Source organism: Alligator mississippiensis, chromosome 7, assembly GCF_030867095.1.
Source record: "Alligator mississippiensis isolate rAllMis1 chromosome 7, rAllMis1, whole genome shotgun sequence".
NCBI classification, from domain to species: domain Eukaryota; kingdom Metazoa; phylum Chordata; order Crocodylia; family Alligatoridae; genus Alligator; species Alligator mississippiensis.
Window position 1 is genome coordinate 37,008,940 of NC_081830.1, and position 13,910 is coordinate 37,022,849.

General features: G+C 46.5%; 1 protein-coding gene and 1 long non-coding RNA gene across 4 annotated transcripts in view; one reads left to right on the forward strand and one right to left on the reverse strand.

Annotated features, from left to right (window-relative positions):
* The window catches only part of NEU4 (neuraminidase 4), a 36,994-nt gene that overhangs the window by 19,874 nt on the left and 3,210 nt on the right, over positions 1–13,910 (reverse strand). The gene's annotated exons all lie outside the window — the stretch shown is intronic.
* The window catches only part of LOC109286232 (uncharacterized), a 22,855-nt gene continuing 8,945 nt past the window's right edge, over positions 1–13,910 (forward strand). The window contains exons 1-3 of one of the 3 annotated variants that reach the window (XR_009463426.1): positions 1–78; positions 8,385–8,445; positions 10,222–10,293. This is a non-coding gene — a long non-coding RNA (uncharacterized LOC109286232). Of the gene's footprint in view, positions 79–378; positions 1,027–8,384; positions 8,446–10,221; positions 10,294–13,910 lie in introns of those variants that run through there. The other 2 variants (XR_009463427.1, XR_002094205.2) reach the window with 2 other exon arrangements.

Consider the following 13,910-nt stretch of genomic DNA (forward strand, 5'->3'; position numbering starts at 1 on the left):
GAAAGAACAAAGCAGCAAGATAACAGGTTTTGAGAACAGTCTTCAACTATGTGAAGGACAATTATAGAGAAGGTGGAGGTGAGCTTTTCTCTGTGGCTGTAGGGGACAGGACTAGAAGGAATGGTCTCAAACTGCAGTAGGAGAAATTTAGATTTGGAGAAACTTTCTGGCAACGAGGGTGGTCAAGCATTGGAACAGGCCACCTGGAGGAATTGTGGAATCTCCATCCCTGGAAATTTTCAAGAGCAGGTTAAACAGATACTTGGCTGGGATGATTTAGTCAGGGATCAGCTTGCCTTGAGCGGGGGCTGGACTGGATGACCTTGTAAGGTCCATTCCAGCTACAAAACATTGTTGACCATTGTTTTAGAACGTACTTACACACAGGACAAGCCATCCACTTCTAAGATCCTGTCTTCAAGAGGTGGCAGGCCTTGTTTTGCCTTTGCTAGAAGTCTGGAGCACAAAAGGAAAAACTTAGTGTCACAACCCAAGGGTGTGATTTTTGTTTGTGTGTGCTTCGGCACTGCTGAATTATTTCCCGCCATTTGTAGCTTTCTTTGCAGGGTGCATTTCTTCGTTGCAGCACAGAAATGCACGTTGCAAGGAGTTCCCGCCATTTGTATTCAGATTTGTGCCCCACTATTGGCCAGTTCTAAATTATTCCTACGTGGCGGCTAGCGATTGGTTTGCTAGCCGTATAAGAGGCTTGAGTGGTTTCCACCCAAGTTGGAGGACTCCACGAACATCAGGAAGAGGAGACTTCACGTCTTGTGAAGATCTCTAAGTGCTGCGGAGCCTATTGGACCCAGCGTGTATATCAAGAAGGCTACAGGGGTCTGATCAGCCTCTCGCCTCTCCCTGTCGCCGAACGATCCCTCGACATACCCTTCCCTGTGCGCAAGTTCCACGGAGCCTAGCAAACTTCGTGTGAGTGAATCCAGAGCTCTGTCCAAGTCCTTAAACTGGGACTTAAGCAAAGTTTTCCTGGAAGTCTTTCCAGCCTGCACCGCGACCATCTACAGTGTAAGTAAACAATCTTAAATCAACCATTAAGCGTCCGTGCCTAATTCTAGCGAGCCGCCTGCCTTCCCCGACCCGGCGTGTCCGGGCTGCTGGCCACAGCCCGCCGCGCGAAAAAAGGGCCGCGGACTGCTCCCGGCCCGCACACTTAGTTGTTATAAAGCACTTCTCAGGAAAAGAAGGGGGCTTCTCTTATTAGGAGAAGTCTTGGGAGGCAGGTTGACAGAGAGGCAGCCTGTAGAAGTTAGCCTCCCTAGATTCAGGGAACGGTACACATTAACAAAGAGCTAGATATGCTGACAGGATCATTTGTTGGCTTTAAGCTGTATTTCCCCTGAAATATTTTGTTCTGAATAAGTGTTACTCAGTACTTAAACTTTTCTTCACCCTTTGAGGGGTAGGCTCCTGTTCTCAAGTTGTGCTGTGGTGCAGGCAGACAGAGGGGACCAGTGCAGCTGCTCCAAAGGAAAGTGCTTTATTAACAAGTTCTGAGGGGTGGCAGTGAGCCACATACACTCTCTTGCTACCTTCCCCTAAATTCCCCTGCCACCGGTACCTTCTTTCCTGCTTTCAAAGTCACAGATGGAGGCAACATTTTAAATAAGGCAGAAAGTAAAAACTCAGTTTCTACTGCAGGAAAACACCCCAGCAGGAAGAAGCACATTTTGCATGGCTTGTCACGGGCATGATTGCCTCTTAAGGGAACAGAACTGCAGGGTGGTAACCACGCTCAGTCTGCAAGTCAAAGAATCACAGCTCCAACCAGATGCAATGATCCCTGGAGGCTTGAGACAGAGAGGGGTGTACTAAGAGAGACCCGGGTTCATTTCTTTCAGCGCTAACCCAAAGCGTGTTGGCTGCCTTGGTGCAGTCTCTTCATCTCCTCACTGTTGAGCAGCTTCCCCTAACTGAAGTGTTTCATTTTTCTCAAGCTTGTATTTCTCATCATCTGTTCTAGACCCGACTGTCCACATTTGTTCTTTCTTTGTAGATGTTATATTTCTCATCTATGTGAAAGGCACTCATGTCAACAGTTGAATCCTTGATTTCAACTCCAGCTTCCCCTGTCCCAAAGAGCCCTGCTCTCTTGAGCCTGCTTCTGAGTCAGGCTCTTGTCCGGTCAGTGTCTGGCAGCCTGACAAGCAGGGAGCTATTTTCTTTTGCAGGCCTGTTGCCCTGTACAGAAAACACCTAACCCCAGTCTCCATTAACTCTCCTGGCTGGTAAGCATTAATCCCCTTTTTTGTGTAAAGCCTCTTAGTCCCCAGCTGCTGCCATTATTGTAACGAGAGTCCTTAACAGTCCCTCTGTCTTTGAGGCTTTGCTTTTGCCTACACCAGTGTAAAGCTAACACCCTTCCTGCCCCTTTGGGGTAGGGGCCATGCTCCAGCTACGCTGTGGTGCTGGCAGGCAGAAGGGTTGCCAGGGGCCAGTGCAGTTTCTTCAGAGGAACAGATTTTATTAACAATCCCCAGGAGTGACAGAGTTAGCCACACGGGCGCTCTCCTGCTTACTGACCTGACACCTCACTGCCATTTCTGAGTCACACGTGAAAGTGACTTTGAAAATAAACCCTCAGCCTTTACTGTACAAGACTGCCACAGGACAGTCTCTTGGCCATAGGCAGTAACAGAAATACTTCCTCCAGCCTAGCCCTAGGTTTATGGCAAGCAGACACAGGCTGACTGAGGGATCAGTCTCTGGCAATAGCACAGACTCAAAGCCCCTTGATTCCTGCAATTATTCCTTCCTACCAATCCACAGCAGGGGATAAAGAACTTTCTACTCTACTATAGGCCTTTGCTTCCTCTACACAAACTTCCTCTGCTGAGGAGAAACAATTTCCCCTCCTCCTAGCAGGACCGGGAGTCGCAGATGTCAGCCATCCCCTGGTTTGGCAGCTCCCGTGGCCTCCCCCATGGTGTGCAGCAGTGTTTTGGTGTTTCTTGGGTCACACTCCTCCCTTTCCACCCACAGAGTGTCCCCAAGCCCCTCCTGGTTTACACTCAGTGAAAACAGATGCAGCGAGTGTGTGTCTGGAGAAGGGAGAGGGTGTCCATCAGGCTCCCTGAGAGGAGTGGTGAGGAAGAGGTATGCTGTGTTGGGTGGGAAGCCCTTCCCTTCACTCCCAGCTGTGGAGCAGTCCTCCACCCCCTCCAAGAGCTGGTCCTGGGTGGCCCCCGCATCCTCTCAGCTCTCAAGAAAGAAAAATAGAGGACATAAAGGCATCGGGTTTCGTATCAATAGAGGACAGAGTAGCAGAAAACCAGACTGTCAGTGGTGACGCATACAGGGTATGTGGGGGTGCACGTGCACCCCTTGAGAGTGCTGGTGCACCCCCTTCCAGGCTGCGCTCCCTGTTCAGATGACGGGCAGGCGGGACAGTCAGGACCGGCGGTGCCCCCCTTGTGAGCACCAGCTAGGGTTGGGGGCCACCAGCAAAAGCGGCTGTGCTGCTTCTGGAAGTGGCCGTGGGACTTCTGGAAGTGGTGCAGCCACTTTGGTGAGATCAACCATCAGGGGATCCCCCACATCAGTCAGTGCAATTGGCCATGGGGGGGACACCCCCCTTGGTCACTGACTGGTGTCAGGGGAGGCATGTGCCCCCCTGACTCAAGAGGAACCAGTCTCCCATGTGGACTGTCCTCTATGACGGCCACCCTAGTCTGGGAGGGGGCTAAGATAGAGCTGATGCTATGACCTGCCTCCTGCCATGGTGTGTGTGAGGGGACCATTGCCCTTTCCTTGGGTGTGGGCAGCCAGGGGAATGAGGGAGCAGATGCCAGGGATCCTCTTCCCCCAGCCTGGGGAAGCCATATTGCTGTATGAGAGAAGCAGAACTATGGCCTGAACAGACACCAGGAAACCCCAGACAAGTCCCCCAGTGGTCTGTCAAGTGGGGGATAGTGCTTTAACCAGTAGGGTATTCTGCAAGAAATGGGCACCATTGCCACTGCTGGCTGGGTTGCCAAGTGAGAGTAACTGTGGGTGCTAAAACCAATGCTGTTCATGTGTGGCGAGTGTGGCCTATGTTCACTGTCTGGATCAAGCCCACCTAGAAATTTAGCTATCAGGACCCCTAGTTCATGAATCCCAAATGACATTAGGCTGGTCTAGGTACCTCCCAATTTGGCTGAGACAAGATAACAGTAGCTCTGGACACATGCAATTGCTGAACCTACTAGGACCTAAGATCAGTTTTTGACAAAAATATTGGCCCTTGTAGGCTCTCAGGCACCTAATGTATTACGCACATGGATTTAAATTCTTAACTTCCACTTAATGCCTTTGTGGTGATTTCAATAATAATTGCACTTAGCATCCTCAGTTAAGTCTTTCCTGTATAAAAAAGAATTGTTTCTGGCTCCAGAGAGTTCATATACTATGGAGACAAGACAGGCGAAGTGGGGGACTGAGGATACTGCCCACAGGTCACACAGTATTTCAGTGGCAAAGCTGGGAACACAGCTATTCTGATGCCCAGGCAAGTGCTCCATTGACTACAGGCAGTTCTCAACTAACAATGTTTTGAGTTACAACGTTTTGCACTTACAACGTTTATAAATTGACACCTTGTTTCAACTTTATGATGTCAGTTTCGACTTTACAACGCTTGATTCGATGCAACGCCATGCCAGCAAACGCTGCATCGCTCATCTCCAACATCTGTCCAAACTTCCTTGGACACTTTCTTTAAGAAAGCAGACAAGACTCTAGAAAAACCTGCAGCCAAAACTCCTGAGAAGATTCCAGTCAAAAACCCTTCAGAAAGTCCAACCAAAAGTCCAGCAAAGTCACCTCAAAGAAGTCCTTCCAAATCAATATGATTGCTATTTACAACATAAATACTTTAATGTAGCTATATTACCCATCTATAATTGATCGAGTACAAAATTCTGGGGTATTTTTGGTGAAAATAGGGTATCAGATCTTGATTCAGGAACCAATCCTCCATTTATAACATTGTTTCTTATGAGAAAATTGGTTCCGAGTTACAACGTTTCAACTTAAGACAAGGTTGACTGCCTGTATACTAGCTATAGTAGGCTTTTGGTTGTGTTGAGGTAAGCCAATTAGCATAACAGACTAAGGACGTATAAAAGGAACTGACCCACAAGTAAGAGAACATTCTAAAAAAGGCTAACTCAGACCTTCTTGATTGATGAAGGTCAGTATGTTTCAGCATGATCACAATACGACTAAGAACATCGTTTTTCTGACCACCTTTGTCTTATTCAGATTGCATACTGTTGTAAGCCTCTATTTGAGGAGGAGGATAAAAGGGCACTCAGTGTTCTGAGACATGTTCCTCTGGCATCCTTTGCTGAGGTTCACATCTGTAGATATCAGGAAGATCCAATGCGTCTTAGAACTTAGTCTTTGAATTTGGGTAAGACCTCCCTAACAGGGTGGCCACCTTCTAGAAATGGTGCAAGGTTGTAAGATGTAGAGATTCTAAGTTGTAAGACTGTTTATTTCTGATTGGATCAGAAATCGATATTTATATCTATATCTATCTATCTATCTATCTATCTATCTATCTATCTATAGATAGATACATAGATATCTATATATCTATATATAGTGTTATTATTTGCTGGCAATAGTCAATCTGAGAAATTTAGTGAAATATGCTTTTGCATTCACTCTATTGGGGAATCTCATTGTGCTTAACACAATGAGGAATTTGAATTGACTGATGCACCTGTAAAAATGGAAATTAAGGGCTATAACCTGTTTATTGTCAGATATTGATAATTATTGTACAAATAAATGAAGGCATCAAAAATAATCCAGATATAGGAATTGCGGGGATGCCACTTTTCTGAAAGCCTCTGAAGATCTTCACAATGGACTACAGTCTCGTGGGTATGCCCACACTGGACCTTGCAGTTTTGCTTTTGAAATCATATAGTACAGAGAGAAGGTGGAATAATACCTCCTTTAAGACTTCCAGAATCTAAGAACATCTGGATTGTAATGCATATTTAATTTAGCACTCTTCTAGAAAGAAGAATTTAAAACCCAGAGATAAAAGAATGCTACATGGATGTTGTTTGTTGTCTGCCAAGTACTAAGTAGTCAGATCATAAAGTACAGGAACTAACTGCTCAGTAGAAGCTTTGGTGGAGGCTCTTTTCAAGAGTTTCAAATGCTAAGACAGTTCTGAGGCAGGTACAGTAGCTAACTGAGAAAATACAGATTTTATTGACTGTTTTCCTCAAAGAAATATGCAAACCAGAAGATGCAGTAACTGCACTGCTGATTTGCAATTGAATGAAGGAGCATAGGTCTCCATGGAATCTCAAGACTGCAACCTAGATTTTCTTTTTTATCTCCAAAGAGTGTTCCAATTTGCTTGATCCTACCTCAACTAGTTGATCACTTATCATTTAAAAATCATACAAACCTTTTTAAAACAGCCACTTAATTTGGGATTATGTGGTGGGCATATCTACACATGCAATTAATGCAGCCGAATTTACTGCACAGTAAATTCAGGCCCATTAAACTGCTCCTAGGTGCACAGCCACACATGTGGCCAGGTCGGGAACAAATTGAGTGTGATAGGAGAAGCCTAGCCCAGGGCTGCTCCTGCCTGCTCTGCTCCCCTGCAGAAGCCAGGGGGAACTCCAGGCTCACCCAGATGCTAGCCCAGGCTGGCAGGGTGCACTGGGGGCAGCCCTGAACTAGCAGGGGGCATGATAAGCCCTGAGAATGGGTGGATGGGAGGGAGCTCCCAGCTGTCTAGGGACAATTCCCAGCCACGTGGCCTCATGGTTAGCCCTGAACTCTGGGGGAAAAGGTGGGGGGAGCTCTTGCAGCAGTTCCCAGCTATCTGGGAACAGCTCCAAGCCACATGGAGCTCCCCCCAGCCCCTTGGAGCTCGGGGCTTAGCCAGGCAGTAGCTGTGGCCCCCTGCTGCCTGGGAACAAAGTTCCCAAATCAGTATATAAACACATGTGCTTTGGCATAATAGTTTAAAGTGCCGTTTTCTGGTACCCATACTTGTTGGTACTAGCAAACAGCGCTTTAAATTAACCTACTGCACACCAATTACTGTGCTTGTGTAGACAGTGACACTTTACTGCACATTAGATTAGTCTAATGTGTGGTAAAGCACATGTGTAGACATGCCCAATGGTACAAGAAATCAGCATATTAAACTATCTGCATTAATTGCAGATATAGATGCACCCACTGTGACTTAATTTGGGTAAACCTCTTGGGGGAAAACCTCACTTGCAGGTTTCTCCAGACATTTTGTATGATCAGCTACATGTTGTTACTAGTACAGGGGTCAGTGCTGTTTTGCCAACCCCATTGCTGGGAGTATTGCCCATAGGCATTTATATACATCTTTTTGTCCTGCAATGCGCCAGAGATCCACCACTTCAAAGCAGACTTGATTAATCGAGTCTGCTCTGCACGTGAGCTGATGTGAAATGCACTGCGCTGCATGCAGATATACAAGCGGCAAAATGTGTGTCAGCGTGTAGAAAATGGTGGCAGCGTGCTTTTGAACTAAAGCACCTCTGAGGCGTTTTATTTCAAAAGCACACAACTGCCATTTTCTCAGTACTGATGTGCATTTTGCCATTCATATAGCTGCATGCATTACAACACCGGGCACTTTTCAAATGTCTGCAGCTGCGGCATGTGCATGTGTACAAATGCCCCATATTTCCACTTTTGAGGTTCCAGGAGAGTTGAATATTCTTTCAGCACTGAAATTTTAAATACTAAAAAAGGCAGCCAAGTCCCAAGAAACATACCTAGCCTCATGACAGTACATTCACTTACAGACTTTAGCCCGTTGTCTGAACCTTGCTGCAGCAATGTATCTATTATTATTTGGTTAGAAAATGCTATTAAAACTTTTCATAATCTACCTCCTCTCTTCAAAGACTTAGAAAGCACATACAGCAAATGTCTATGGCTGATGTAAAACCACTAACTGTGCAGCCAGTTTAGTCAAATTCTTTGATTCATTCAACAAGATATTTGTTATAGCATCTAGAGATTTTTAATGAGAAAGCTGATTGTCCTTACCTTACAGATCAAGATAATCTGCTTGGCTTGTAGAAAACTCTTCCACCAGGTTTATGGAGCTTCATCCCCAAAATTTGTGCACTGGAAATTCTTTCCAACAAGCTGCTGATAAACTAACTTCTATTCTGTATTCCCTATAAATAGGGTTCAAGTTACTTTTTAGAACCAAGCAATTTTCTTATGAATCACTACATGAATATTTCAGTTTTCTTGCTGCAGCCTGACAAACATCAGGACAAAAATAACTTAACTCATCTACTTTTATTAAGATTTTAGTTTTTAACGGTCAGCATTTTATCCAACGACAGATCAGTCGTCATGTCCACTCTTGTGGTAAAGTGGATGACATCTGGATAAACTAAATCACAGGTAAGCAACGAGAAGCACAGGTAAGCAACGAGAAGGTAAGAAATAAGGGGCCCCTTGGGATTTGGAGCAGGGGGGCAGCAAAGGCACCAGTCGCAGGGCTCAAGTGCCTATATACTAATGCTAGGAGCATGGGGAACAAGCAGGATGAACTAGCGCTCCTGCTTGCACAAAACACCTATGACTTAGTAGGGCTAATGGAAACCTGGTGGGATTCGTCCCATGACTGGGCGGTACATATTGAGGGTTACAGATTGTACAGAAAGGACAGGGTGGGGAAAAAAGGGGGAGGGGTTGCACTCTATGTCAATGAGCAATATACGTCAACCCTCATCAAGACGGAATCGAAGGATGAGGAAGTAGAAGGATTGTGGGTTAGGTTACATGGGGGGCAAGGAGAAAGGGATTTGGTGGTAGGGGTCTGCTACAGACCCCCACACCAAGGGGGGGGGGGGGGGGGAAAAAAAAAAAAAAAAAAAAAAAATCGATTCGGGGCTTCTGAGGCAGCTCTCGGAGACCATAAAAGCTAAAGAGGTGGTAGTCATGGGGGACCTAAACTACCTAGACATCTCCTGGGAGACACAGACGGCAAAGTCCCACTGTTCACGCAGGTTTCTAACCTGTGTACAGGACCTCCACCTGACACAGGAGGTACATGGTCCCACTAGGGGGAATGCCATACTGGATCTGGTATTGGCAACGGGGGATGACATGGTAGGGGACCTACAGATCGGTAGCCATCTGCGGGACAGTGATCACCTAATAATAGAATTCTTTATAAAACGTCGAGTGAGTAAGGTAACTAGTAGGGTGAAAGGATGGAAAGCTGATTTCAATGAACTCAGGCAATTAGTCAAGGACGCACTGCAGAGTAGGAGTTTTGAAGTGATGGGAGCCCAAGAAGGGTGGCTGTGCCTTAAGGAAATGATCCTTCAGGCACAAAGCAAGACTATCCCGATGCGAGGGAAAAGAGGGAAAGGGGCCAGGAGGCTTCCTTGGCTGACCAGAGAAATCCAGGGCAGCCTAAGAGCCAAAAGGAGAGCACATAAAAAGTGGAAACAGGGAGAAATCACCAAAGACGAATATACCTCCTGTGCTCGCGCTTGTAGGGAAGCAGTTAGACAGGCTAAAGCTACCATGGAGCTGAGGATGGCATCCCAAGTAAAGGACAACAAGAAATTGTTTTTTAGATATATAGGGAGTAAAAGGAAGGCCCAGGGAGGAATAGGACCCCTGCTAAATGGGCAGAAACAATTGGTGACAGACAGGGGGGACAAGGCTGAACTCCTCAACGAGTACTTTGCCACAGTGTTCCTAAGCAAGGGGCACGACAAGTCTCTCACTGGGGTTGTAGAGAGGCAGCAGCAAGGCGCCAGACTTCCATGCGTAGACCCTGAGATGGTGCAGAGTCACTTGGAAGAACTGGATGCCTTTAAGTCGGCAGGCCCAGATGAGCTCCATCCGAGGGTGCTGAAGGCACTGGCCGACGTCATTGCAGAGCCACTGGCGGGAATATTTGAACGCTCATGGCGCACGGGCCAAGTCCCAGAGGACTGGAAAAGGGCCAATGTGGTCCCCATTTTCAAGAAGGGGAGGAAGGAGGACCCGGGCAACTATAGGTCAGTCAGTCTCACCTCCATCCTCGGCAAAATCTTTGAAAAAATTATCAAGGCTCACATTTGCGAGAGCCTGGCAGGACAAATTATGCTGAGGGGAAACCAGCATGGGTTCGTAGCAGGCAGATCGTGCCTGACTAATCTAGTCTCTTTTTATGACCAGGTTACGAAACGCCTGGACACAGGAGGAGGGGTGGATGTCGTGTACTTAGACTTCAGGAAGGCCTTTGATACGGTATCCCACCCCATACTGGTGAACAAGTTAAGAGGCTGTGACTTGGATGACTACACAGTCCGGTGGGTGGCGAATTGGCTAGAGGGTCGCACCCAGAGAGTCGTGGTGGATGGGTCAGTTTCGACCTGGAAGGGTGTGGGCAGTGGGGTCCCGCAGGGCTTGGTCCTGGGACCAATACTCTTTAATGTCTTCATCAGCAACTTGGACGAGGGAGTAAAATGTACTCTGTCCAAGTTTGCAGATGACACAAAGCTATGGGGAGATGTGGACACACCGGAAGGCAGGGAACAGCTGCAAGCAGACCTGGACAGGTTGGACAAGTGGGCAGAAAACAACAGAATGCAATTCAACAAGGAGAAATGCAAAGTGCTGCACATAGGGAGGAAGAATGTCCAGCACACATACAGCCTAGGGAATGGCCTGCTGGGTGGCACAGAAGTGGAAAGGGATCTTGGAGTCCTAGTGGACTCCAAGATGAACATGAGCCGGCAGTGTGACGAAGCCATCAGAAAAGCCAATGGCACTTTATCGTGCATCAGCAGATGCATGACGAATAGATCCAAGGAGGTGATACTTCCCCTCTATTGGGTGCTGGTCAGACCGCAGTTGGAGTACTGCGTGCAATTCTGGGCACCGCACTTCAAGAGGGATGCGGATAACCTGGAGGGAGTCCAGAGAAGGGCCACTCGTATGGTTAAGGGCCTGCAGACCAAGCCCTACGAGGAGAGACTAGAGAACCTGGACCTTTTCAGCCTCCGCAAGAGAAGGTTGAGAGGCGACCTTGTGGCTGCCTTTAAGTTCAACACGGGGGCACAGAAGGGAATTGGTGAGGCTTTACTCACCAAGGCGCCCCCGGGGGTTACAAGAAATAATGGCCACAAGCTAGCAGACAGCAGATTGAGATTGGACGTTAGGAAGAACTTCTTCACAGTTTGAGTGGCCAAGGTCTGGAACAGACTCCCAAGGGAGGTGGTGCTCTCCCCTACCCTGGGGGTCTTCAAGAGGAGGTTAGACAAGCATCTAGCTGGGGTCATCTAGACCCAGCACTCTTTCCTGCCTATGCAGGGGGTTGGACTCGATGATCTATTGAAGTCCCTTCCGACCCTAACGTCTATGAATCTATAAACTGTGTTTTCCTTTCCAAGGACTTTCCAGCTTCTCTTAGAGGAAAATCAGAGGAAGACAAACATATCCAAGCCCATTGGATGGTTAATTCTGTTCTAAAGGCAGGGGACCTTAACAAGTGGCAAGGTTGCTATCCTAATCAGTGTGGTGTTCCCCAAAAATGATCCCCCCCAACAATTTCTTTCTGGGGGGTCAACATATATGAGAGGAAAAGAACTGTTAGTAGAAGGACCACTGGTAAGATGGACACTGCAGTCTTATCTTGCTTGTACACCATCTCTTCATGTTCCAATATCTTCATTTGCAGTTACTACTTACATCTCTCTAGTTCTCAGGCAAAAAAGTTGGTTGTCCGCTTCAACTGACTGATTTCACAATTTCTGATTTAGTCCCTTACTCCTACATTTCTGTTTTTAGCCCTATTTTTGCTTCATAGTTGCACGTGCCAGCATAGCTGAACCAGGGTGGGGGAAACTAACAATTAATGATATGGCCATAGCTACTTGTGGTCTAAGTAATTAGAAAGGAGATATGATCATAAACATGTTTTCTCCCTCTCTTCAGCAATCACAGACTGGTCCTATCTAACAGGCTTAAATCCCGTTCTGATGCATATTTACTTATTATATTCCCTTTAAATACTTATTGTAGGATAACATCAAGGAAGGACAAATGTCCAGGGTTAGATTTATACCAGTGGTCACCAACCAGGGGATCTCGATCCACCAGTAGTTCTCGGAGCCTCTTGCCATAGATCTTGGAGCCTCTTGGAGTTGATCTGAGGCTGCGGTGCGGGGCTGAGTACCCATAAGCATGCATGCATGCACGTTCCCCAGCCCAGCAGGTCAGTCCATGGGGGAGTGAAGGGGCAGAGGCTAGATCGAGGCCCCCACAGTGAGGAACAGTGCTGCAGAGGCAGGAGCAGGAGTAGGGTGAGTGGGACCCTGGCCAGGTGGAACTTAAATTATCTGGGGGCACGCCTCTCCAGTAAGTTTCTCCCTCTACCTTGATCTGCCCCCGACCCTTCCCTCCCCACAGACGTACCTGCTGCGGGGGGGCGGGGGCAGGGGAGTGGGGTGGTGGCAGTGCACGGTAGATCTTGAGTTGCTTTTAAATGCCCAAGGTGATCTCTCACTTAAAAAGGTTGGAGACCACTGATTTACACAATGGATTGCTATATTGTTAGGTGGACCAATTACAATGATTTCTGATAAGAATCCTTTACTGCTACAACAACTGCATTACTTTATGATGGAATTCCTTATGAACATCCAGTTGGCAACTCACATTTGCCAAAAATGTCGAATTTGGTACTTTTGTTGAGTTACCTAGAAAAAGTGAACCATGCACAGAAATCTCTGTCATGTCTTCTACATTCTGCTCAATGCTGAGGTGGTGGCAGCTGCCTGTGCTCTGGACTACTATCCAGAAGCCCAAATTATGACATTTTCAGATTCCGATTGGATTTGCAATTCATTTACTGAATTCTTGTTTCTGGCAATACAGGAGAGTTCAGTACACTGTTGAACTGACAAACTATGGAAAACACTGAGCGCCAACAATTTGTACTAAATTTGATATAGCTCTTGTGGTTCAAAGGACTGCCTTGGATTTAATTCAGCTGCAAGCCACAGACACTAACATGTCTCAGATGCTGAAAGCATTCAGAGGTAATAGAGGATCTACCTCTTAAATGAGACTTTCAGCACCTTAGGAAGCTAAAGGCGATGGAAAGATCTTTCTTGATGCATGATAAGGTAATGAACTTCCTGTTGGGTAGTTCCAAAATTTTTCACACGTGAATACTATTAACAGTTCATGATTTGCCATCAGGGGCCACCAAGGATTAGAAAAGACCTTATCTTTAGAAAACCCCAGGCTGATAGCTTAATATTAAATCTCGTGTAGAGCAATATTGTTAGCAATGTTTAATCTGAGCCCCAAATAATCTGGTTGTTGGCAGGCACCATGTACCTTTGAGAACACACTAGAGTCAATGGGCTGAGTCCAGGTTTATTATATGGATCCACTCCCAAAAATATCTGGAGGGAACTAATACATACTGGTAGTTATTGTTTCCTTTCCTCAAAATGGATAGAAGCTTTTTCATGTAGAAATAATACTGCCGAAGCCACTCATTGAACAAGTTTTACAGGTAATTCAGATCAAGGATTCTCTCTCAACAGCAAAAATGTTTAAAGTCTGCATGCTGTCACAACCCAAAGTTGTGATTTTTGTTGTGTGTGTGCTTCGGCACTGCTAAATTATGTTCCCGCTAAATTGCAGCTTCTTTGCACAGTGGAGTTTTCTGCTGCAGAAGAGAACCCCGGTGCAACGGAGAATTTCCCGCCAATTTGTAGTTTTCTTTGCATGGTGCGTTTCTTTTTGCATCTAAGAAATGCTCGGTGCAAAGAGTTCCCACCATTTTTATGAAAATTCGAGCCACATTATTGGTTCACGTGAAATTATGCACACGTGGCGGCTAGCGATTG